Below are 23,327 nucleotides of genomic sequence, written 5' to 3' on the forward strand. Positions count from 1 at the left end.
CAACCAACAACAACTATTCACCAAACCATAAGTCATTTTAGATGAAACAAAGAAGCAAACCAGAATCTGACGGTACTTGTGAGGCTGTAAGAGAATGAGTTGTACTCCCAAACCATGCCATCTCACCAATTGAGTACCTAAGTGTTTGAAAGAGAACCCCTAGGCGATTCTAACAAACAAGGTCTCATTCCAAAAGATGGTGTGATCAGGGAGAATCGAATGCAAGAGTGTAGGTGCTGGCGGTAACTCTGTTGGATCTTCTAGGGCATCATTCGACCTCTACAGCTCCCAAACTCTCTTCATTAGGTCTTGTTTTGGAGAATAGAACTCCATTGAATCTTCTATGTATAGTATCTTACATAGCATAGCCTCTAGTGGAACCCTCTACCTTTCTAGGTTTCCAAAGAGAGGTGTAGAAAAAAATGAGCTTGGTTGACTCTCAAACCAGCTCTGATACCAAGATAGAAACTAGGTATGGATCGATTCTAGTAGGGAAAAAGGAGTATTAGCTAAGAAGAGAGGAAGGAGATGAGAAGAAGAAGAAGAAGAAGAGAGAAAGAAGGAAAGAGATGGAAGAAATCGTAGTGTGTAGCTGATGTGCTACTCTCACCTATTTAATTCATTAATAATATCCTTGGAATTACATAGGCCACGGAGGTAAAAGGTAAAAATGACAAAAGATAAAATTACAACTCAATATGACTTGCAATAAACTAGTAACTAAAGTACCCCTAAGACATAAACTATAATACAGGAACCCTTTTCCTCACTACTGCTGAATGAAAAAATTACCTCAATGCTAGTCTGCCCAGCCTGCAAAAAAATTAATATCTTTGTGCAACAAAACCTCTTAACTAAATAGACTGCTCATTAAGTGACTCAAAACAAAAGAAAAACATTGAGTTCTATAATAAGAACTTAAGTAGACCCCAATTCTTGGGCTTTGGGAAAGATAATCAACTGAATTCAAATCATGCAGCTAGGTTTGATGACCATCTTGGGGACTCAAATGTTTACTGGAATGCTGCGTACAAACAAAGTCCTGCAGAAGTGATTTACCTTCTCACATTTAAGCATATCAAGTATGCCCTCCAAACCTTCCGGTTCAGCAGACGACAAGATATTCTTGCCACTAGCAGTGATATAACTTCTCCACTTTGTCAACCATGAAGATGGCAATAAGTAATACTCACAGCCAGGAGAAAGTGCAATACTCTTCCTGAGAGCTAACTTCTCATGATTCTGACGCTGTTTAAGTTTGGATGCCCTGCAGCATCGACATTAAAGTCAAGGCATTGAACAGTCATATTAGCTCCACATTTCCGAAGATCTTTGAAACTACCTGAGGCTATCCTTGAAGTATGCCACCTCTGTTAGCTCCACTCTACATTGAGCACAAGTTTCTGAATCCACTGGAAAAGTTGAACAACCCACTACATCATCAGGTTTTAAAGCATTAGAACTTTCGTAGAAGAAGAGCCAGACACTCTCAGGAACCAATAGACGCTTAGCTCCAGCAGCTTGTTCCGGCAACAGTGATCCATGAGGGCATCTAATTGAAGCTGTAGGCCCCACATCTGCTTCACATGGGGAATTTACATTTTTTTTGCGTAACCACTGTAACAACCTATATAAATGAACCAAATCATACAAAAAGACGAAGAGTAGGCCAAAATTTTTCACTGGTAAAAATAAGCAAATACGAAAATGCTACCATGTTCTGGAAACATAATACAGAGTTCCATCTAGACCCTTTCCAGCAAGTGCAGCCTCTGCAAGCTCCTTCATAGATGCTCTTCGATCCCTGTAGTCCTCAGCACGAACTGTAGTGTGCGCTCCATCCATGAGGCAATCAATACAGAAGTCACAATTGGATAGTGCCGGGCCCCCACTAGACTAGGTTTTGCAAGCAGACTAGCACATTAATAGCCTCAAACAGAAGGGAAACGAGACAGAAGAATAGCACAGAACAAAATGACTGACATACAAATAGAGAAATTGGGATGGTTACACAAACGCAAACAGTAACGACGTGAAACAAATAATTGACAACTACTGATGCAGTGTAAGAACAATACAAACAGGGCCCTTAATTGTCCACATGGGTTTGGTTTTAACCAGCCCAAACCAATGCCTATTCTGGTCATCAGTTTAAGCTATGTTGATGCAGAACCCGGGTCAAAATACCCTATTGAGTTTACTTATGGGCCCACATTTATGGTAAACAAATCAAATAACAATGACAGTGGTAATTTTCCAACTATAGAGACAAATCATGCCTCAAAAGAAGATAACAACACTTTGGCTAGTATCAGGAATTATTCTAAAGAAAAGGTCAGTTCAGGAACAATTATTGAAGGAGATGATGAATGAGATAAATAAAATTTAAAGGGCATACTTGTAAATATATCAATGGGCTTTGTTACAACTTCAAGAGCTCATCTTCTTAACCCAGTGGCGAGCCTTGGGGCAACGGTTAAGTTGCGCTATTGCAACCTATTGGTTGCAGGTTCGAAACTTGGAAACAACCTCTCCTGCGAAGCAGGGGGGGTAAGGTTACAAACATTTGCCCGTCCCAGACCCTGTGGTAGTGGGAGCCTCATACACTGGTTCGCTCTATTTTATTTTCCTAACCCACTATGAACAGAAAATCAGCGTAGCAAGAATCCATTTCGATTCAGTGATCTCCTCCTTGTGAGATCTAATCGACTACTTCAAGCACCAAATCACTTCACCAAGCTCTATTGAATCCAGCCAGATTTAGTTCCAATCATCAACTTGAAAGGTGAACCCTGAAACCATGGACTGGCAGTAAACATTACCAGTGGAGATACCAGTGATGGTTTTGGGAATTGTGACTTGTGTCTAATGGGCAACAGCCCAACTTTATTTATAATGTAAAAGAGAATATTCTACAATGGTTACAGGACAGAATTACCCCGATTGACAATTCTACCCTTATACTCATATTACAATACTCCCCCCTCAACTAGGTGCATGGATATCACAAATGCCCAACTTGCACACAAAAGAGCGAAACACTTTGCTTATTAAACCCTAAATAAGAACATCAGCTAACTGCCTAACTGGTCCCCTGATTTCACAAATGGAATGCAAATCAGTCCCTATTCAAGCTTTTGTTTGATGAAATGGCAGTCAATCTCCACATGTTTTGTGCGATCATGCTGGACTGGATTGTGAGCAATACAAATAGAAGATTTGTAGTCCCAGTAAAGCATCATAGGAAGAGAAATAGACATAGCCAAGTCTTTCAACAGTCCCTAGAGAAACATTAACTCACAAAAGCCATGGCCCATAGGACAGGGTGCGGAATTCAGCTTCAGAGCTTGATCTGGCAACAACAGCCTGTTTCCTGCTTCGCCATGCAACTAAGTTACCTCCAACAAAACAAGAAGTAGACCGTCTATCATCAAGGGAGCTAGCTCAGTCAGAATCAGTAAAGGTTTCCACTCGTAGGTTGTCATGAGGTGAAAAGAGAATTCCCTTTCTAGGCGCAGATTTCAAATACCGTAATATGCGAGTAACAACCTCCCAGAGTGAAGTATAAGTCATGCATGTATTGACTGCCCATGTTGATAGCAAAGGCAATGTCTAGTCGATTAAGGGATAGGTAGACTAATTTCCCAACCAACCGTTGATACAGACCTTTATCCACAAGTTCACAAATCTGACTAGAGAGACGAACATTGCTTCAAGAGGAGTGTCTGAAGGTTTACACCGCAACATGCCAGTTTCAGATAACAAGTTCAAAGTGTATTTTCGTTTAGAGAGAAACACTCCATTGATAGAACTTGCAACCTCGATGCCAAGAAAGTACCTCATCTGACCAAGGTCCTTGATCTCAAATTCCTTATCAAGATATGACTTGAGACGGGAAATCTCCTCAGCGTCGCTGTCAGGGACAACAATGTCATCCACAAACGATAAAAATAACAATCTTAGACCCAAATCCCTTGATGAATAGGGTGACGTATGCATTACTTTGTGTGTAACCAAGGACACCATCGAACCATGAAACCTCCCAAACTAAGCTCTTGATGACTGCTTTAATCCGTACAAGGCACATTTCAGCTTGCATACTTTCCGATGAGTCTTCTGAGTAGCAAAACCCAGAGGAATATCTAGATATACCTCAACTTTCAGTTCACCATGGAGGCAGGCATTTTTCACGTCTAATTGTTACAACTCCCATCCAAGGTTAATGGCACATGACAAAATTACACGGTTAGGGTTCATCTATGCAATCGAGGCAAATGCTTATTTGCCTCCTGGTAGTCAAGTCCGTAGGTCTGCACGAACCCCTTAGCAACCAACCCGGCCTTGTACCGATCCACAGTACCATCCACATTTTGTTTGACAGCAAATACCCATTGGCAACTCACTATCTTCTTTTGAGGAGGAAGGTGAACCAAGTCCCAAGTACTATTCTTCTCCAAAGCCTGCATTTCTTCAATCATAGTTGGGGTCTTGAAGAGCCTCCAGTCAGTTCTTAGGAAGAGAGATAGAGGACAAAGAAGATACAAAAGCATGGTACGATGGGGAAAGAGACTCATACAAAACCACCTAAGAAATAGGGTGTTCCGTACAAGTTCTAACCCATTTGTGGACAGCGATGGGAAAATTTAAAGAAGGATCTGAAATAATAGGAGATTTAGGAGAGAAATTACCAGGAGATGGCAGATCCGATGTAGGAGGTTCTGGTTGACTGGGTAGGGTAGGTGCAGCTGTGGTGGTGTCTATTTTCTGCCCACGAGCACGACGGGTATAAACAAAAGGAGCTGAAACCAATGCAATAGATTGGGGTTCCCCCTGGACAGGAGAATGATCCTCACCAACAAGAGGATGCATATCAGGCACCAAACCATGGAGAATCTCCCCTTGACGAGATGCCAGAGAAAAATAGGGTGCAGCTTCACTAAAAATTACATCCGTAGTGATACATGCAGCGGGACGGAGGATGGTATCATCTGTAGCCCTTCTGCGTAGCAGAATAACCCACAAACACACATTTCAATCCATGAGATTCCAATTTACTAGGATGTTGGTGGTTCCTTGCATAGCTTGCGTGGATCCTCGAAGAACCTAGAGAGGAGATCAAAAGTACAAAACATGAGAAGGCATTTGATTGATAACATAAGCAACAGCCAAGACCACCTCACTCCAATATTGTGGTGGAACATGCATCTCAAACATGAGAGATTGGGCCACCTACAGTAAATGGCGGTTCTCGCGCTCAAACCCCATTCTGAGCAGGTTTGTCAATACAACTTGTATGGGACATAATTCCCTGAGCTGCAAGATATGCCTGGGATGCACAATCTTTATACTCCTTCCCATTATCACTACAGAGAATCTGAATTTTTGCATTGAACTGGGTACAAACAAGATTGTGAAATAACTGAAAACAAGCAAAACCTTGACTCTTATGGTGCATCGTGTAAAGCCAAGTAACTCGGGTATGACAATCAATGAAAGACGCAAACTATTTATACCTAGAAACAGAAGTACAACAAGCAAGGGCCCACACATCAGAATGGATTAACATAAACAGAGAAATACTTCTAATATTTATACTAGAACAAGAGGCTTGTGAGAGGTTCAGAACAAGCATTTTCTATACATAAATATGCCAAAATTATAAACCTTTTCCATGTTCTCTAAGGGAGCAGTTCTTTGGTTTTGATTCTAGGTAGAAAGAGTTTGCTTGGCTAAAATGCAAGCATCAGAAAAAAGTTCCTTGGGATTACATCTGGAATATAAATTTGGAAAAGTTCTAACTAAAGTGCCCACTGGAGGGTGTCCTAAACGCCTATGCCAAAGAAGCAAGTCAGGAGAAGCAGCAAGAGCTTTCCAAAACCAGCTTTCCTATAGTGTCGCAAATGGAAGATCCTAAAAAGGACTCAACTACCCAGAGCCATTCACGGTCAAAGTGGAGGGGACGCCTGTTGCGGTGCCAAATGGAAGAAAGAGCTTTTTTCCAGATGGTGGAGGTGAAGGGGCAGTTGAAGAAAAGGTGGGGGATGTCTTCAAGACCATTCCAACAAAGGGAGCAGGCAGGGGAAGCAGGGATATGGCGATGGATGAGGAAGGCTTAGGTGGGTAGGCAATAGTGAAGGGTTATCCAGGTAGTGAAGCTGTGGCGGGGGTTGTGGCCCTTGAACCAGACAAGGTTGTGCCAGGGGATAGTTGTAGAGGTGGGTCTAACAAAGTTCCAGGCTGATTTGAAACTGAAGAGGCTCTTAAGGGAGGGTAACCAAATGGTTTTATCGGCATGGGGATGGGGGAGGGGAGGGGAGGGGAGGGGGGGAGAGCAGGCCAGATCTGCGAGGTAATATAGGGGGAGAGACAAGGAGGGGGGGACCAGGAGCCAGAGGAGATGAGGCAGGACAGGGGGCATTCTTGGGAAGGCCAGAAGAGTAGATTGCCCTAGGGCCAAGAACACAGTAGAGGACTCCAAGGGGATGCCACGGGTCAAGCCAGAGAGAGGTGGGGGTTCCTCAAAAAATGGAGGTAGAGATGGCACGAAGGGCAAGAGGGCGGAGGGCGAGGATCTTTCTCCAAACCCAGGAGGCATCAGAGGGGGTGGAAACAGTCTACATAGAGTCGGACTTGAGGAGGTGGGACTTGGGAGTAGACCCAACTAACCCAGATGGAATCCTGATGGGAGGAAATTCTCCAGATTAGTTTGAGAATGCCAGCCGTGTTGGAGTCTTTGATTCTCCGTATCCCCAGGCCTCCCTCAGCTTTAGGGAGGCAGATGGACTTCCAACTAATGGGGTGGAGGAACTTGGAGACATCAGATCCTTTCCAGAGGAAGGAGTAGAGCAGGCGCTCCATTGCCTGGATGGTAGCTTTGGGAATTCCGAAGATTCCACTCCAGTAGATGTAGGTGGCTTGGAGGACGAAGCGGATGCAGACAAGGCGGCCTACATAGGAAAAGAGCTTGCTTTTCCAGAGTTGGAGTCTCTTGCGGATTTTATCCAACATGGGAGCACAATGGTGGTTGGAAAGCCTGGCCGGAATGAGAGGGAGGCCAAGGTACTTGATAGGGAGAGAGCCAATGCAAAAGCCAGTGAGGTGAAGAAGAGAGGCTTTGTCCATCTCAGAAATGCCAGAGAGGAAGATTTTGAATTTGAGGAGGTTTATGCGGAGGCCGGAAAGGGTTTCAAAGAGATGGAGGGAGTCCATAATGGCAGCGATGAAGGAATGGGAGGCTTTGGAGAAGATCATTAGATCGTCCGCAAAAGCCATGTGGGTGAGATTGATGTGTTTGCATTTGGGAATGGGAGAGATGAGGTGAAGATCGGTCTTGGATTAGATGCTGCGAGAAAGGACTTCCAGGGCAATGGAGAAAAGGTAGGGGGAGAGGGGACAGCCTTGGCGAATGCCCACCTTGGAGCGAAAAAACCCGGCCGGAGAGCCGTTGACAAGAATCGAGAAAGAGGGGGAGGAGATGCAAGCATGAATCCAATGGATGAAGGCGGGGGGAAAACCCATTTGAGATAGAACACCACAGATGAAGTCCCATCGAAGAGAGTCGAAATCTTTGTGGAGGTCTATTTTCATGAGGGTAGCAGGGGAGTGAGATTTGCGGTCGAATCCCCGCACAATCTCAGAGCAGAGAATGATGTTGTCTGCGATGCTTCTCCCCTTAATGAAAGCAGATTGATTGGGGCTGGTTAGAGAGGGGATGACCGCCTTGATTCTGTTCGCAAGAATTTTGGCAATAACTTTGTAGATGAGATTGCAGAGGGAGATGGGTCTGAAGTCAGAGAGGGAAGAGGCTCCCTCTTTTTTAGGGATGAGGCAGATGAAGGTATGGTTGATCTGGATAAGTTGGCTGGGTTTGTAGAAGAAGCTCCGGATGGCTTTAAAGAGGTCCCCTTTGATCGAATCCTAGCAAGTAAGGAAAAACCCCAAGCTGAAACCATCGGGACCGGGAGCTTTGTTGGATTTATGGGAGTGAATAGCCCTGGAAATCTCATCGTCAAAAGGAATGTTGATGAGAGATTCCCCTAGATGGGGGGGAAGGAATTTGTTGATGAGAAGGAGGAGGAGACAACAGCTTTGATGTCATGGACCGAGGTAAGAGGGGAGCCATTAGGAGAAAGGAAGAGGGTGATGGAATTTGAATTCAGCCTGGCTTTGAAGGAACAGTGAAAATAGGCTGAGTTGGAATCTCCCAGTTCAAGCCACTAGATGCGAGATTTTTGGCGCAAGAAACTTTCCTCAAGAGAGGAGAGAGAGGACAGCTCATCAGAGAGGAGTTTTTCCTCTGAAGCTAGGGAAGGGTTAAGGGGGTCAGCTTGGAGTCTGACTTGAACAGAGGAGAGATTGGATTTACAGGAGGAAAGCCTGGAGTTTATGTTGCCGAAGGTGGAGAGATTCCATCTTTTAAGGGCAGCTTTGGTATTGCAAAGCTTCCTGGAGAGAGCTATGAGGGGGGAGGGAGGAGGAATGGACTGGAATACGCCAGGCCTTAAGGACAATTGGAAGGAAGAGATGGTGGGAAGTCCACATGTCGAAGAATTTGAAAGGCTTAAGGCCGAAAGAGGAGTAGGGTTGGATGAGGATGTGACAGGGACAATGATCAGAGAAGCCCTGGGGAAGGAAATTAGCAAGAGAATGGGGGGAGGTGGATAGCCAAGCCTCATTGGAGAGGAAGCGGTCTAGCTTGCAGGCAATGCGGTCAGGGCCGACACGCCGATTGTTCCAGGTGAGGTGGGAGCCAGTCCAGCGGATGTCGTCAATGCTAAGGTCTTCGAGACACTCATTGAAGGCAAGGGCAGAGGAAGAATCTATGCGTCTACCTCCGAGCTTCTCAACTTGGGCACGCACCACATTGAAATCTCCTCCTAAACCCCAAGGGATGGAGTTTATGGAGGAGTTAAGGTGAGACAGCTCAAGCCAAAGGGAGGACCGGTTAGTAGCAGTGTTGCAGGCATAGACAATCGTAAGAAAGAAGGAGGGGAGGGAATTGGGAGAGGAGCACTTGAGGTGGAGGAGCTGGGAGTAGTGGGTGAGGGAGATGTTGAGCTTGGAGGGATCCCAGAGGAACCAGATCCTACCAAGGGGGGAGTGGGCATAATTGGTGAGGAGGGACCAAGAGGGAGCTATGGAGGCGGCTATTCGGGCTGCATTATCTTGTTGGACTCTGGTTTCAAGAAGAGCACAGAAGGAGGAATGTGAGGATTTGATGAGGGACCCGATCTCGAGGTGCTTAGCCAGGGAATTAAAGACCCTGACGTTCCAAAAAAAGCCTTCAACCATGAGCACTATAAAGGAAAAGGCAGGGTGCGCACCGGGGGGTTGCTGCGGTAGCAAAGACAAGAGAAAACAATAGCCGGATCGCAGACAAAGGGCCTGCGGGGGGGAGAGGGGGAGGGGGAGGGTGAGGGCACCCGGGAGGGATGAAATAGGGGAGGGGGGGCTAGGGGGGAATCCAAAACAGAGGGGGAGGACACAAATCCTGAAAAAGGAAATGAGACGGGAAAAAAGTAACTTTACAGTTAAGGTAAGAAGTGAGATGTAATGTAGTCCTAGATAGGTAGGAGACCTACTAGGAGCCAGGGTAATGGGGTCACACACAAAGGCTGGCCGATTGGATTAGGGTTTAGTAATTTAGGGCAAAACTAGGGTTAGTGTTGGATATTGGGAAAGGGGTTTATAGGGAATTCATGGGCAGGTCTAGAGGGCTATTATGCTATAAAAAAGTTGGGGTTTGGATGAGTATTGAAATTCTACAATTTTGGGCAGAATTGAATTTTAGGTCAAATTAGGGTTAAACTTAGGTTTAGGTCAGGGTTGTCTTATATAGTAATGATGAGCAGGTGTAGGAAAGTCTAATGGTATAGGTTTTATGATGTTTAAGTGAACGGAAGTAGGTTAGATGAGTTGGACAGCAAGATAAGATTATTTGAGACAATTCCTAATAGAGGTAGGAGAAGGAGATTCTAGGGTTTAGGGTGGTGGAGGTCTGATGAAACTTGGATCGAGTGTCAATAATGATGTAAGGGATGTATGCTGAAAGTATGGTTTGAAATTGATGGACAGATTTGAAGTTATAGAGGAATCCTAGTTAGGGTAGGAGTGAGAAGAAGAAGGTTTAAACAAAGTTCAGATTCAAACTTACTGGATTTGAAGAGATCATCAATGGCAACAGCTTTGAAGATGAACAATGGGGTCTCCCGATCTTCACGATGCAAGGAGTCGATTGGAGATCCACCAATCCCTTCCACCTTGATAAACCCACAAGGATACAACACTCTCAAGGAGCAACAGCAGCAACAAAGGCAGCAAGCATAAAGCTGAGTTTTTATTAATCAAATTCATATCCAATGCTGGCCTCCCATACAAACTTATATAGAATAGAAGACTTAAAAATAGACTTAGACACTAAAAAGGAAAGGCCTAATCCTATCCCTAACCTATTAGCTAACTTAAACTGACTAGGAAACTGAAATAGACTCAAAATAGAGTACTAATCCAGTCTAACTAAACAACTAAAAGAAAAACTAATAAAATCACTTAAATTGAACCATTGGTTGAACCGGTTCAATTTAAAACACCAAATAAAAAGCTAAGTACGGGAGCTAATACCGTATGCAACCTATTTACCCATATTTTAGGCCCATAAAAGTGGCCTATTAAATTAGAAACCCAAGGGATTAAAGGCCCAACATGAATGTAACTCAACCCTAGACTTATTCCCAATGAAACAAGCCATATTTGGTGATGAATCTGCATCAAGATGACTGATAGAAATAAGATTGGTAGCAAAATTAGGAACATGTAAAACTGAATTCAATTGCAAAGTAGGAGAAAATGTGATTGGCCCCTTCCCAGACACAAGAAAGAGAGCCATCAACAATGCAAACTTTATCTTTACCAGGACAAGGAGAATATGTGAAAAACAGGTTGGTAGTACCGTCATGTGGTCAAAGTCACCGGAGTCAATAATCCATGGACGGGAAACAACGGATGCACAATGACCAGCAAAATAAATACCTGGCGATGCAGAACCCGAAAGGACCAAACTAGAAGATGAACGGGAAGCTGGATTGGTAGAGGCAGATGAGTCCAATTTGGTTACCAAATGTCGGAGAAGCTTAGTAAGCTCATCCTGAGAAGTGGTAGGGGCAGCACCATGTGGATAGTCAACTGCAGCAATCTCAGTATAGTTGGCGGATGGTTTCCCACGACCACTGCCTTTGTTAGAATAGGCAATGGGACGACCATGAAGCTTCCAACAAAATTTCCTTAGTATGCCTCTCTTTTACACAATAATCACACCGGAAGGAGAGACTGTCAGAACGACCATTGGGACGAAGGACCCACCATTGGACTATAAGGGAGGACCAGAAAAAAGGGCTGATCGGTCCTGTGAAGGAGATAGCAACATAGCAGCCCAACGACTGTCCTCGAATTGAATGAGAGAGTAGACCTGCCGCAAAGTAGGAAAGGGATCACGGTTAAGCACCTGAGATAAAATCTGGTCATATTCCATATTAATTCCAACATGAAAATCATACACCCTGAATTTATCTTCACGTTTCTGGAATTTAATAACCTCTGTAGGAGTAGAGGCCTGGAATGTATCATAAAATCCAATTCCTACCGCAAACTTCGCAACTCAGAATAATACTGGGACAGGCTGAGTTCCTTCTGCTTGGTCTCATGAAGTTTCTTACGCAATTCATAGACTTGCATCGTTCCCAACCTATGAATAGGTTTCCTGAGCAGCTTTCCAGATCTTGTCAACAGTATCCAACAAGAGATAGCCCATAGCAAGTTGGGGTTGCATACTACTGAGAAGATAAGACATAAACATAACCAGGGAGTTAGCAAGAGTCCATTGCTCCTATTCAAGACCTTCAGTGCTAGGCTTCTTCTTCGTGCCAGTAAGATAACCCAAATACTAGCGAGAATCAATAGCAAGATAATAGGATCGAGACCACGTCAAATAATTGCTCCCATCCAAACGAACGGAGACTACAAGGAATGTAGGGAATTCGTCATGAGAATCATGAACTTGCGCTTAAGTTCCAGATGCAGCTGTAGAAAGATCTGACAACGTCGTCATTGTTACCAACAAAAAATAATCCCTTAGGATGCTATAGAAGAACCAGAACAAGCCACAAAACTGAAGAATAGATGCTAGAATATCAAACAATCTCCAAAACATCCACAAAAAGTGGAAGCAGCCCTTCAAATCATGAAAGAGGACTGGGAGGGCAAAAAGAGGAGGGAAAAAGCCCTCGGTGGTGGAGAAAAAACACCACCGAGAGTGGTGGAGGTGATACAGGCGGCACCTCTGCTCTCTATTGTGCTAGAAAGGGGAGAGAGAGAGAGAGAGGCCGAGAGGGAGGGAGGCGGTAGAACATGGCGGCAATGACTAGGTGATAGCGGCAGTGGTGGCTAGGTGTGGCAACGCTGGGGAGAAATTGAGAAAGAGAGAGAAGAGAGTAGAGAAGAAGCTCGAATAGGGTTTGGAATCCCTAGGTCGATTATACTCTGATACCATGAAGGTTTGGGGAATTGTGAGTTGTGACTAATGAGACACAACCCATCCTTATTTATAATGTAAAAGAGAATATTCTAGAATGATTACAGGACAAATACCCCTATTGACAATTTTACCCTTGTACCAATATTACAACAACCAGGCTTGGTTATCACAACAAGAAGCGTTTTAGGACATTTATCACTAGCATTGGAATCGCCTTTGATAAGTAAACATGCACCCAAGATATGGAGAGGAACAGAGAAGGGGTGAGGAAGGATCAACCAACTCATGGAGTCCGACAGTACCATGAAACAGGGTAAGCGTAAATACGTTTCAGAAGTTCAAAGGAAAAGATTGCGAGAGAATGGAAAGAAGAGGTCGTACCTTAGCAAGGAAGAAGAATAAGAGAAACAATAGAAGTGGTGGTCGATCATACTCTGATACCATGAAGGTTTGGGAAATTGTGACTTGTGTCTAATGAGAGTCATGAGACACAACCCATCCTTATTTATAATGTAAAAGAGAATATTCTAGAATGATTACAGGACAAATACCCCTATTTACAATTTTACCCTCGCACCAATATTACAACAACCAGGCTTGGTTATCACAACAAGAAGCGTTTTAGGACATTTATCACTAGCATTGGAATCGCCTTTGATGAGTAAACATGCACCCAAGATATGAAGAGGAACAGAGAAGGGGTGAGGAAGGATCAACCAACTCATGGAGTCCGACAGTACCATGAAACAGGGTAAGCGTAAATACGTTTCAGAAGTTCAAAGGAAAAGATTGCGATAGGATGGAAAGAAGAGGTCGTACCTTAGCAAGGAAGAATAAGGGAAATAATAGAAGAAGATATGCGAGAGGGGGAAGAACGATCGCACAAGGCATGCCACGTAGGCACTCCAAAAACCCAACTATTCAATTCATTGTCAATTCTAAATCCCAATAGTAGTGTGCATGCCAATAAATAAAGAAGAAACCCAACATGAAAAGAAACCTATTCTAGTTTGGAAACTCAAAACAATTAGGAAACTAAATCCTAGTTGGTATCCTACTTAACCTACACCAAATAAAGATCACATGTTAATCCCAAAGTACAAATAAATAAAATCCTAAATTACTCAACTAGACCAAAGACCTGAATTTGGACCTGGTCCAAGGTAGTGCTCCTGCATCATATGTGTTGATGTTATTTCAGCCCACTAGGCCAACTCTGTTTCTGCCCAATAATGGCCATTGATCAGCAATATTTGGAGGAGATTTTGACAGTTATGGTGGGCCCAGGGTGTTAGAGTTACTAGTAGTTATGTTCTAAGGGTAGTTTGGGAACTAGCCTGTTAACTAGTTGCCCTGTTTTGTAATTTCTATCTTTTTCCCTTTTTTACTGTTTACCTCCTTAGGGAGGTGTATGTAATTCCTTTACTTCTACTAATGAATCAATATAGCTGTGGAGAGATATCTCTCACACACACAAGTTACAACCGAAATATTATTCCTCCATTCTCTTGTTCTCTTCTTCTTCTTCATCTTCTTCTCCTTCACTTACCTATATTCCCAACCTAGAAACCAACTTGGTATCAGAGCCAAAAGGTTTGAGAGTCGTATCACCACTCTTTTCCACATTTTTTCCCTCTCTTTGAAATCCTTTGAGTTCTAGGATTTCAAAGAAGAGGTTCATATGTAAATCCTTTGCTGAAGTAATATGACATAGGTTTTCTACAACCTATTTGGTGATTGAAGATGGTCCTCGAGATAGTGTGGAGCTCCTTTGAAGTTATTTTCAAGTAAACCAATCAGCAGCCTAGGGTTCCGCCTGATCAAGGTTGCAGACCGTCTCGATCCTTCTTTCGATATCTTTTTGGAGCTTGGAATAGCTCAATAGAATCGCACAAGGGTCCCTTCTATGCTCCAAGTGTGCCTCCTTGATGAATGAAGGTATTGTTCAAGCATAGCTCGTTTCGTTGGAAGCTGTTCTCTCGCCTGATTTCCGCTGATCAAGGTTGAATCAATGGCTCACTTCATTTCAGCATGGGTTCATCGTTGGACCAGCCCATTAGGATCGTACTGGGGTCCTATTTATTGTGCTTGTGGTCCTCTTTGATGGATGAGAGCATCTTTTGAGTCCACCTCAATTTCGTGGTGATGATTTTACGCCAGGTAAGCCTGATAATCTTTGTATTGTCCTTGTTCTTGCATTTAGGGTATGTTGGGCTTCTTATGCGGTTGAGAAGTGATTATGAATATCTGTATGTGAGTATTGGAGCTTGTTTAAGCTGCTTTTTCTTAGTGGGGAGTGTGGGAGTGAAGCTTTTTCTTCTTTGGAATCTCTGTTTTGTGTGTTGGGATAATTTACGTTTTGAGTGTGCGCTCCCCCTTACTTTGGTCATTATCCGTTTATGGTGAGTGCTATTTCCCATACACTATGGTTGATACACCTACATCTGAACTTGGTTCGGCTACCTCTGACCTCTCCCCACGGCTCCTCCGTTGTACATGAGAATGTGCCTACACAGATTTCCTTTGTGAAACTTGATGGCGCTAACTATTTGGATTGGTCACACTCCGTAAGGCTTTCACTAAGAAGCAAACGGAAACTTGGCTATATTACCGGTACCATTACCGCTCCCGAGCCTACCTCACCTACTTATGAACAATGGGAAGCCGACAATTCTAGTCTGACACGGCTGATTTTCTCTATGACCCCGAGATTGGACGGAGGTTTATAAGAAAGGAGCGCAAGGCCATCTGGGACAGCGTTTCACAAACTTATGATCGGGTGGGTGACTCGCAAGGTCTACCGCTTCACCAAAAGATCAACTCCATGCGACAAGGTGATAGGACCATTTAAGTACTATAATGCCTTTCTGGCCTCTTAGAGGAATATGATCATTATAGAGATCTTCACTCAAGGACCCGAGGATGAGGCTAAGGTCTATCGGACTCTTGAAAAAGAGCGTGTCTTTACCTTATTTGGTGGTCTGAATCCTGACTATGAGCCTATCAGACTTCAGATCTTAGGCCGGTCTCCCTTCCCATCTCTTAGTGAGGTCTGTAGTTACTTACAGAGTGAGGAGACTAGACGTGTTGCAATGGAGCCAGCTTCTGTATCTTCTCTTGAGAGGTCAGCCCTCAACTCCAGTTCTTCCCGCGATACCCGTGGAGGTGGTCGTGGCCCGGGGCCTGGCAGAGAGGTAGCTAACACAGTAGAGACAGTGGGTGCCAATAGTGTTGGTAGGGACCGTTTTAAATGTGACCATTGTGGGAGAACTGGACACACCAAGGATCGGTGTTGGTCTCTTCATGGTCGTCCTCCTAGCACACGTAGTCGTGGTGGCCGTAGAGGGGGAGCCCGAGCTCACTCTGTGATGACTGAGGCAGATACTATACCGGATGACCCCACCTTTATGGAGACAGTGGTTCGACGGGTCATGTCACAGCTTAGCACATCTTCTACACCTTCTGTAGCCAGCTCCTCATCATCCTCGGCCTTACAGGTCTCTACTTCACCTCTCGCAGCCCGGTCTTGGGTGGTGACTCAGTGCTCATCGACCGTATAGACTAGTACGTCCCATAATTATGATTCCTATACCATTTGCTCCTGGTAAGGATAAGGTTAGAATAGCGATGGCTCCCTATCCTCCATCTCGGTAAGGGTAGTATTCCTGTAACCTCGTCTATTTCTCTTTCTTCTGTTCTTCATGTTCCTAACCTTACAGTTAATCTCTTATCTGTGAGTCACTTAACAAAATCTTTGAATTGCTCCGTCACATTTTTCCCTTCTCACTGTCTTTTTCAGGATTTGGTAACGAAGAGGATTATTGGTAGTGGACCTGAAGAGCAAGGCCTTTATTTTTGACCCTTTTACGCCTGGCTCGGTCTTATGTGTGTGGTCATGCGAGAGTAGTTCTGTGGAGTCCGTTATGTTATGGCATAGGCGTCTTGGCCATCCATCTTTTGTTGTAATGAGGAAACAATTGCCTCACTTATTTTCTTCTGTTTTTTCTTCTCATGTTTTTCAATGTGAACCATGCATGTTTGCCAAACATTGTCGTTCCTCTTATCCATATCATGGTAATAGAACTGTTGCTCCTTTTCATCTTGTGCACACTGATGTTTGGGGACCTTCTCCTACTACCTCTTTATTTGGTTATCGTTATTTTGTGTCCTTTATTGATGATTTCTCTCGTGCTACTTGGACTATTTTGATGAAACATAAAAGTGATGTTTGTGATGCGTTTAAAACCTTCTATCGAGATGATTCTTACTCGTTTGACACCGAATCAAAGTTGTTCGATCCGATAAAGGGGGAATACATGTTTAGTGGTCTCCAAAACTTCTTTCTGATAATGGCATTCTCCATCGGCTAGCGTGTGTTGAACTCCCCAACAAAATGGGGTTGCTGAGAGGAAGAATCGCCATTTATTGGAGGTCACCCGTAGTCTCCTGTTTGGTATGCATGTCCCCAAAACCTTTTGGTCCGCTGCTCTTCTCACTGCTTCTTTCCTCATCAATAGCATGCCTACCAAACTTCTTGACTAAAAATCTCCCTTGGACATTTTATCTCCCAAAGTTTCAGCTTTCTCTCTTCCCCCTAAGGTCTTTGGTTGTGTTTGTTATGTGCATGTAAACAAATCTGCCTGCACTAAAATTGATCCCAAAGCTCTCAAGTGTCTCTTCCTTGGGTACTCTTCTACTACCAAGGGCTACAAGTGCTATCACCCTTCTTCTCGCCGGTGTCTTATCTCAAAGGATGTTACCTTTCTTGAATCCCTTCCTTTCTTTGCCCCTTCTCAGCATCCTCTTCAGGGGGAGAAGTGTGGAAGTGAACAGACTGCTGATTTTCTTCATTCTCCTCTTCCTATCTCTCCTTTTATGTTTGACATTGGTACACACAGGACTGTGGATGTGGTTAATACTAGTGATCAATCTCAATCAGATGTGAACACAGAATTGGTGGTTGAAAGTGGTCCTAGTAAGGAGAAGGATTACCACATTACATACAGAAAGGGTGAAGGCGTACATAATCAAAGAAAGCAAACCTACCAAGAGTCCTCTTTGGATCCAGATCCACATTTTGAGCTTCATCACTCTCAGTCAGGTGACATCCCTTCTCCTCCTTGTGATTTAGACCTTCCTATTGCTGTTAGAAAAGGGAAAAGAGCTTGTACTAATCCTATAGCCCAGTTTATTTCCTATGATGCTCTTTCTCCCACAAGTATGGCCTTTATTACTGCTCTTTCTACGACTTCTATTCCCAGGAATGTCATCGATGCTATGTCGACCCAAAGTGGAGACAAGCTATATGCGAGGAAATGATGGCCCTTGAGAAGAATGATACTTGGCAATTGGTGGACCTTCTTAAGGGGCGTGTCCCGATTGGTGCAGATGGGTCTATACAATCAAATATAAATCTGATGGCAGTGTCGAAAGATACAAAGCAAGGTTGGTTGCCAAGGGATACAGTCAAGTCTATGGGATCGACTATCAGGAGACGTTTGCTCCTGTGGCCAAGCACAATTCTATAAGAGTCCTCTTATCCTTGGCTGCCAATAATGATTGGCCTTTATACCAGTTAGATGTGAAGAATGCTTTCCTTCACGGTGACTTGGAAGAAGAGGTGTACATGCAAACCCCTCCTGGCTTCAAAATGCCTTCAGCTGAAGGGAAAGTGTGCCTTCTCAAGAAAGCACTATATGGTCTCAAACAATCTCCCAAGGCATGGTTTGAGAGTTTCCGACAGGCTATTCTGAGAAATGGGTATTCCCAGAGTCAAGCTGATCACACTCTCTTTACCAAGCGGGGCAATGGAACTATCACAACCCTCATTGTTTATGTTGACGATATTGTGGTCACAGGGGATGATATAACTGAAATAAGTAAACTGAAAGACTACCTGGCACAGCAGTTTGAAATCAAAGATCTGGGTCCCTTGCGGTACTTCTTAGGGATTGAAGTATCGAGAACCAAGAAAGGAATCAACATATGTCAACGAAGTTTGTCCTTAATTTGTTGTGACAGAGACAGGGATGTCAGTCTGTAAACCAAAGCAAATTCTCCCATTGAGCGTAATCATAAACTGGGAGAAGATTGTGGTTCTCCTTTGGTTGATGCGGGAAAGTACCAACGGCTAGTGGGGAAGCTTATCTATCTTGCTATGACTCGCCCAGATATCTCCTATGCAGTGGGAGTGGTGAGCCAATTCATGCATGCTCCCAAGAGTGGCCACTTAGATGCTGTGTACCGCATTATTAGGTATTTGAAGTCTTCTCCAGGGAAAGGACTATTATATGCCAAACACAATCACTCGAGAGTGGAAGGCTTCACTGATGCTGATTGGGCTGGCTCCATTACAGACAGAAGATCTACCTCTGGCTATTGTACCTTTGTGGGAGGTAATTTGGTTACTTGGAGAAGCAAAAAACAGCATGTTGTAGCCAGATCTAGTGCAGAAGCAGAATTTCGAGCCATGGCTCATGGTGTTTGTGAACTCATATGGTTGAAAAGGCTTGTTCAGGAACTGGGATTTGCTACTGAAGGCCCTATGAGACTCTACTGTGACAACAAGGCTGCCATCAGTATTGCCCATAATCCGGTTCAACATGACCGAACCAAGCACATTGAGGTTGATAGGCACTTCATCAAGGAGAAGATTGATTCTGGCCACATTTGTACTCCGTTTGTGCAGACTGGTGATCAGCTGGCAGACATCTTCACTAAAGCTCTTGGTTTTCCTCAGTTTAGTACACTCTTAAGCAAGCTGGGAATGCATGATATATATTCTCCAGCTTGAGGGGGAGTGTTAGAGTTACTAGTAGTTATGTTCTAAGGGTAGTTTGGGAACTAGCCTGTTAACTAGTTGCCCTGTTTTGTAATTTCTATCTTTTTCCCTTTTTTACTGTTTACCTCCTTAGGGAGGTGTATGTAATTCCTTTACTTCTACTAATGAATCAATATAGCTGTGGAGAGATATCTCTCACACACACAAGTTACAACCGAAGTATTATTCCTCCATTCTCTTGTTCTCTTCTTCTTCTTCATCTTCTTCTCCTTCACTTACCTATATTCCCAACCTAGAAACCAACTCAGGGACAGCTTGCATGGATGAAGAAACTATGGAAGATTTATCAAATCTGATGGGGCCCATACTGACCATTGCATGGGAGATAATTAAAGGGATAGTGCAGCCTTACATATAGATATGTTAGATCTTTGTGGTTATTGCATGGGCCCCATCTGCACAGCTGGCATGGAAGAATGATTGCTGAGATCTTTCAACATATTAAGTTCCATTATGGTCCAGATTAATAAGTAGTAGCTTCTATTTTTCAGTTTTCAGTTTTAGAAAGTAGAGTTCTATTATTGCAAGAGAATATTAGGAAGTTTCTATTGCTGATTAATACTCTCACATGCATGGGCAGTCCTAACTTTGTATTTGAAGTATTTTATAAATAGAAAAAAGGGAGGACATCCCATCGGCTTTGACAAAAGAAAGTTTGATTCTGCTTTGGTCTACAGTGGTGGTCTACGGTGGTGAAGCCTGGTCAATCCCTTCCCCTTCTTTTCTGTTTGTTCTTCAACCAACAAGGTGCTGCAACCATCTTTACCGTCGTGGGTCTCATATCCAGGTATTAATAGTGCTGATTTTAATGTTTATTTAAGTGTCCACTACTGTGTTCACGATCCTGCTCTATTACATACCTGTGAAAATCTGTTTTGACAGCATCATGTAACAGATTTCAGTCTTTGATTTCTGGCCATCCAACCATTGGATTGGCCTCTTGTTTTGACGGTTTAATTCCCAAACTTCGACCCAACTTTGGATCCCATCTTATTTCTGAATATGAAGTTATATGCATTCGCCTATCACCTTCTTTCTGTCTCTTACATTATAAGTTCTGTTCCTACCTGTTTCTCTCGATCCAACCAGTACATGAACTTAAAATTTTACATATATAATAAACCTAGTAGACCATCCTTCAGTTATAATGTAAGCCCCATCTACAGGTTTGATCTTGAGTTATTTTACCTCCTATATTCTGCCCACAGATTCTTGTAATGGTTCACTGTTGATTCCAACCAGTGTGGTATTGTAGTCCATTAATCTGTCCTACAGGTTATTGGTTTACATCAACTAGTCAATTGTTTTGAAAGCCCCCTCCCCCCCCCCCCCCCGGCAAAAAAAAAATTGTACTCACCACATCTTTTCCCAGCCTTACCACTCAATGTATTGTTGGGAACTTGTACAGAAAACGAATAACTGATGACATTTTATCTAGTGTGCATGATGAAAAAGCCTTTGGCATAAATACACTGTACAATCTTCTTTTTCTTAAAAAATGGGAAACATAGGGAAGTCCAGATTTTCAGCAAAATGTCAACTCATTTGAACTCATTTCGTCGAAATTTTGAGCTTTTGCCATCGTTTGCCTGAGAGCTCTAAAACTCATAGCTTAAAATCTCGCGATATCACAGTATCTCGGGCTGGTCGAGATGGCCGAAATATCTGAAATATTGCCGAAATAGGGTATTTTTTCTGCCATATTTCGGCACTCCATCTCGGTGGGGTTTTGGCCATATTAAGGCCTAATACTTCATGTACACCCTTATTTAAGCTAAATAAACACATTTAAACCTTCATATTGCAAAAAAATAAACTCAAAATGGTGTTTTGGGTTTGCATCCTTGATTGACAGTATACGGTCGCCGACCCTGATGTATAAATAGTTAAATACACATTGATTAGGTACTATAAGACATATAAGAAATTTAAACAAAGTAATGAAACAAAAATAAGTCATAACTCATAACTCATAAACTCCATAATAGTCAATAGTTCAATAGTTCAATACTCAATAGTCAATACTCATTACTCAATAGTCAATATACAAAGTCACAAGTTCACAACTCACAAGAGTGCAAGACTCACAAGAAATATCACGAAATATCGAAGAAATATCCCGAAATATCCCAAAATATCCCGAAATATCACCAAAATATGAACTTTTTCCATTTAGCCTTGCCATTTCATCTCGGTACTGTCGAGATTTCTGAAATATCCCGATATATCGGCGATATTTCGCGAAATCTTGAACCATGCTAAAACTACAAGAAAACCTCAATATTTTGGCAAAATCTTTCATTTTGCTGCTGAATTAAGCTTGATGGTCAACTGTGAAGCATCCATTTCACCATTGGATGGATTTGAAGCAAGATTCGGCCAAATTTTCCCCAATTTCAAATTTCCAATATATAGCGCTGTTGTGATGCAATTTGAGAGTCTTCAGGTAGACGATGACATGGCTGTCATATGACATAAGGTGAAAAGCTGAACTGCCACTTGGATTCCCAATCCCCCCCTCACAATGTAATGATTCAAACATTTTTAAACATGCATAAATAGGAAATCCCTGAAGTATCAAGGCAAAATTCAGTTGGGATAAAAATCCCTCCGAAATTCGAAATTAGAACCTTGGCATCAACTATACATGTGAGTTAATTAGCAGACACTAGAGTTGAACAAAACAAAAGCATAAATGTTCCTGGATGATAAATAAGTGTGCTATTGTACAAGTGAGACATCACTGATGCGCATAAATTATAAGTAGATACCTAAGAGAGCAACTTGGTCCAAGCATTAGCTGACAATCGCTTCATGATGCTAACCTTTGAGACTGGAACTCTACCATGCAAGCACTGAATGGAGGTGTTGTCAAGGACACTGCAGGGGATCAGAAAGTAGTAAGCAATAATGCTCATTTCTCACCATGCCAGCAATTATGCAAGCAATAATAGAGGTGTATAATGAAAGGCTTCTGTTGATTATAGAATACATTATATGATAAATGTTATGCAAATGCTAATTGGTTTGCCATTCGAAATGAGAAAAATATATTTGAAAGAAGAACAAAATATGATAAACATTTAATGCATATAAACATTCACCACTGGAATCATGTTAAGAAGCAGCAGGCAAAATCCAAAATTCAAGCAAATAGTAATAGAACAGAGCTCAAACTCATGCTATCATCCTGGCAGTATCCTACTGCAGAGTTGCTAAAAAAGAATCCTCAGATTAGACAGCAATTTGAGGAACAGCTAGAAATCAAAGACCTTCAATAACCTAGCACCCAAATGCAACTTGAAATAATTCAGAATAGTTTCTGCATAGAAATATTGTTTTCACATGAAAGAATTCTATATAAGAAAAAACTAAGAATTGTATCTAATAAAAAATGACCACCATGACACCTTTTCTTCACTAGAAATCATTGTATCCATTAATGCTGATGAAATATTAGAATGGAGAGAATGACTTGTGTCAACGTGTAATGTAGTCCTAGGTAGGACAAGTCCCACTAGGAGCCAGTGTACGAAGATCACTTAACAAGGCTACTGGTTTGGGACAGCTTAGGCTAAATAGGTAGAAATTAGGGTTAGGACTAGGAGTTTGAGTTAGGGTTTTATGTAGTAATGATATGCAGGTTTTAGGAAGCTAATGGTATAGGTTTAATTAGGTTTAAACAAGAAATTAAAATTCCAGAAATTTAGGTTTAGGGTTTCAGGTTTTAGGTTTTAGAATCTAGGCTGAAACTAGGGTTTAGGATGGAATTTCAAGGCTGGACTTCAGGTCGAGTTTTACTGGCAGTGAGGGGGTGGTTCGACTGAAATTTGGTTGGGTTTTGATGGCTGGTTAGGTCTAGACAGGTTTTAGGGTTTTGGGGTTTTAATGGTGATGGAGGGATTTAGGGTTTTATGGATAGTTGAGGCTGCAACTGAGATCGAGCGGAAGGGTTAC

General features: G+C 42.8%; 1 pseudogene; it reads right to left on the minus strand.

Annotated features, from left to right (window-relative positions):
* LOC122647313 overlaps positions 1-23,327 on the minus strand; it is a 91,162-nt pseudogene that overhangs the window by 7,941 nt on the left and 59,894 nt on the right.

Source organism: Telopea speciosissima, unplaced genomic scaffold (assembly GCF_018873765.1).
Source record: "Telopea speciosissima isolate NSW1024214 ecotype Mountain lineage unplaced genomic scaffold, Tspe_v1 Tspe_v1.0021, whole genome shotgun sequence".
NCBI lineage: Eukaryota > Viridiplantae > Streptophyta > Magnoliopsida > Proteales > Proteaceae > Telopea > Telopea speciosissima.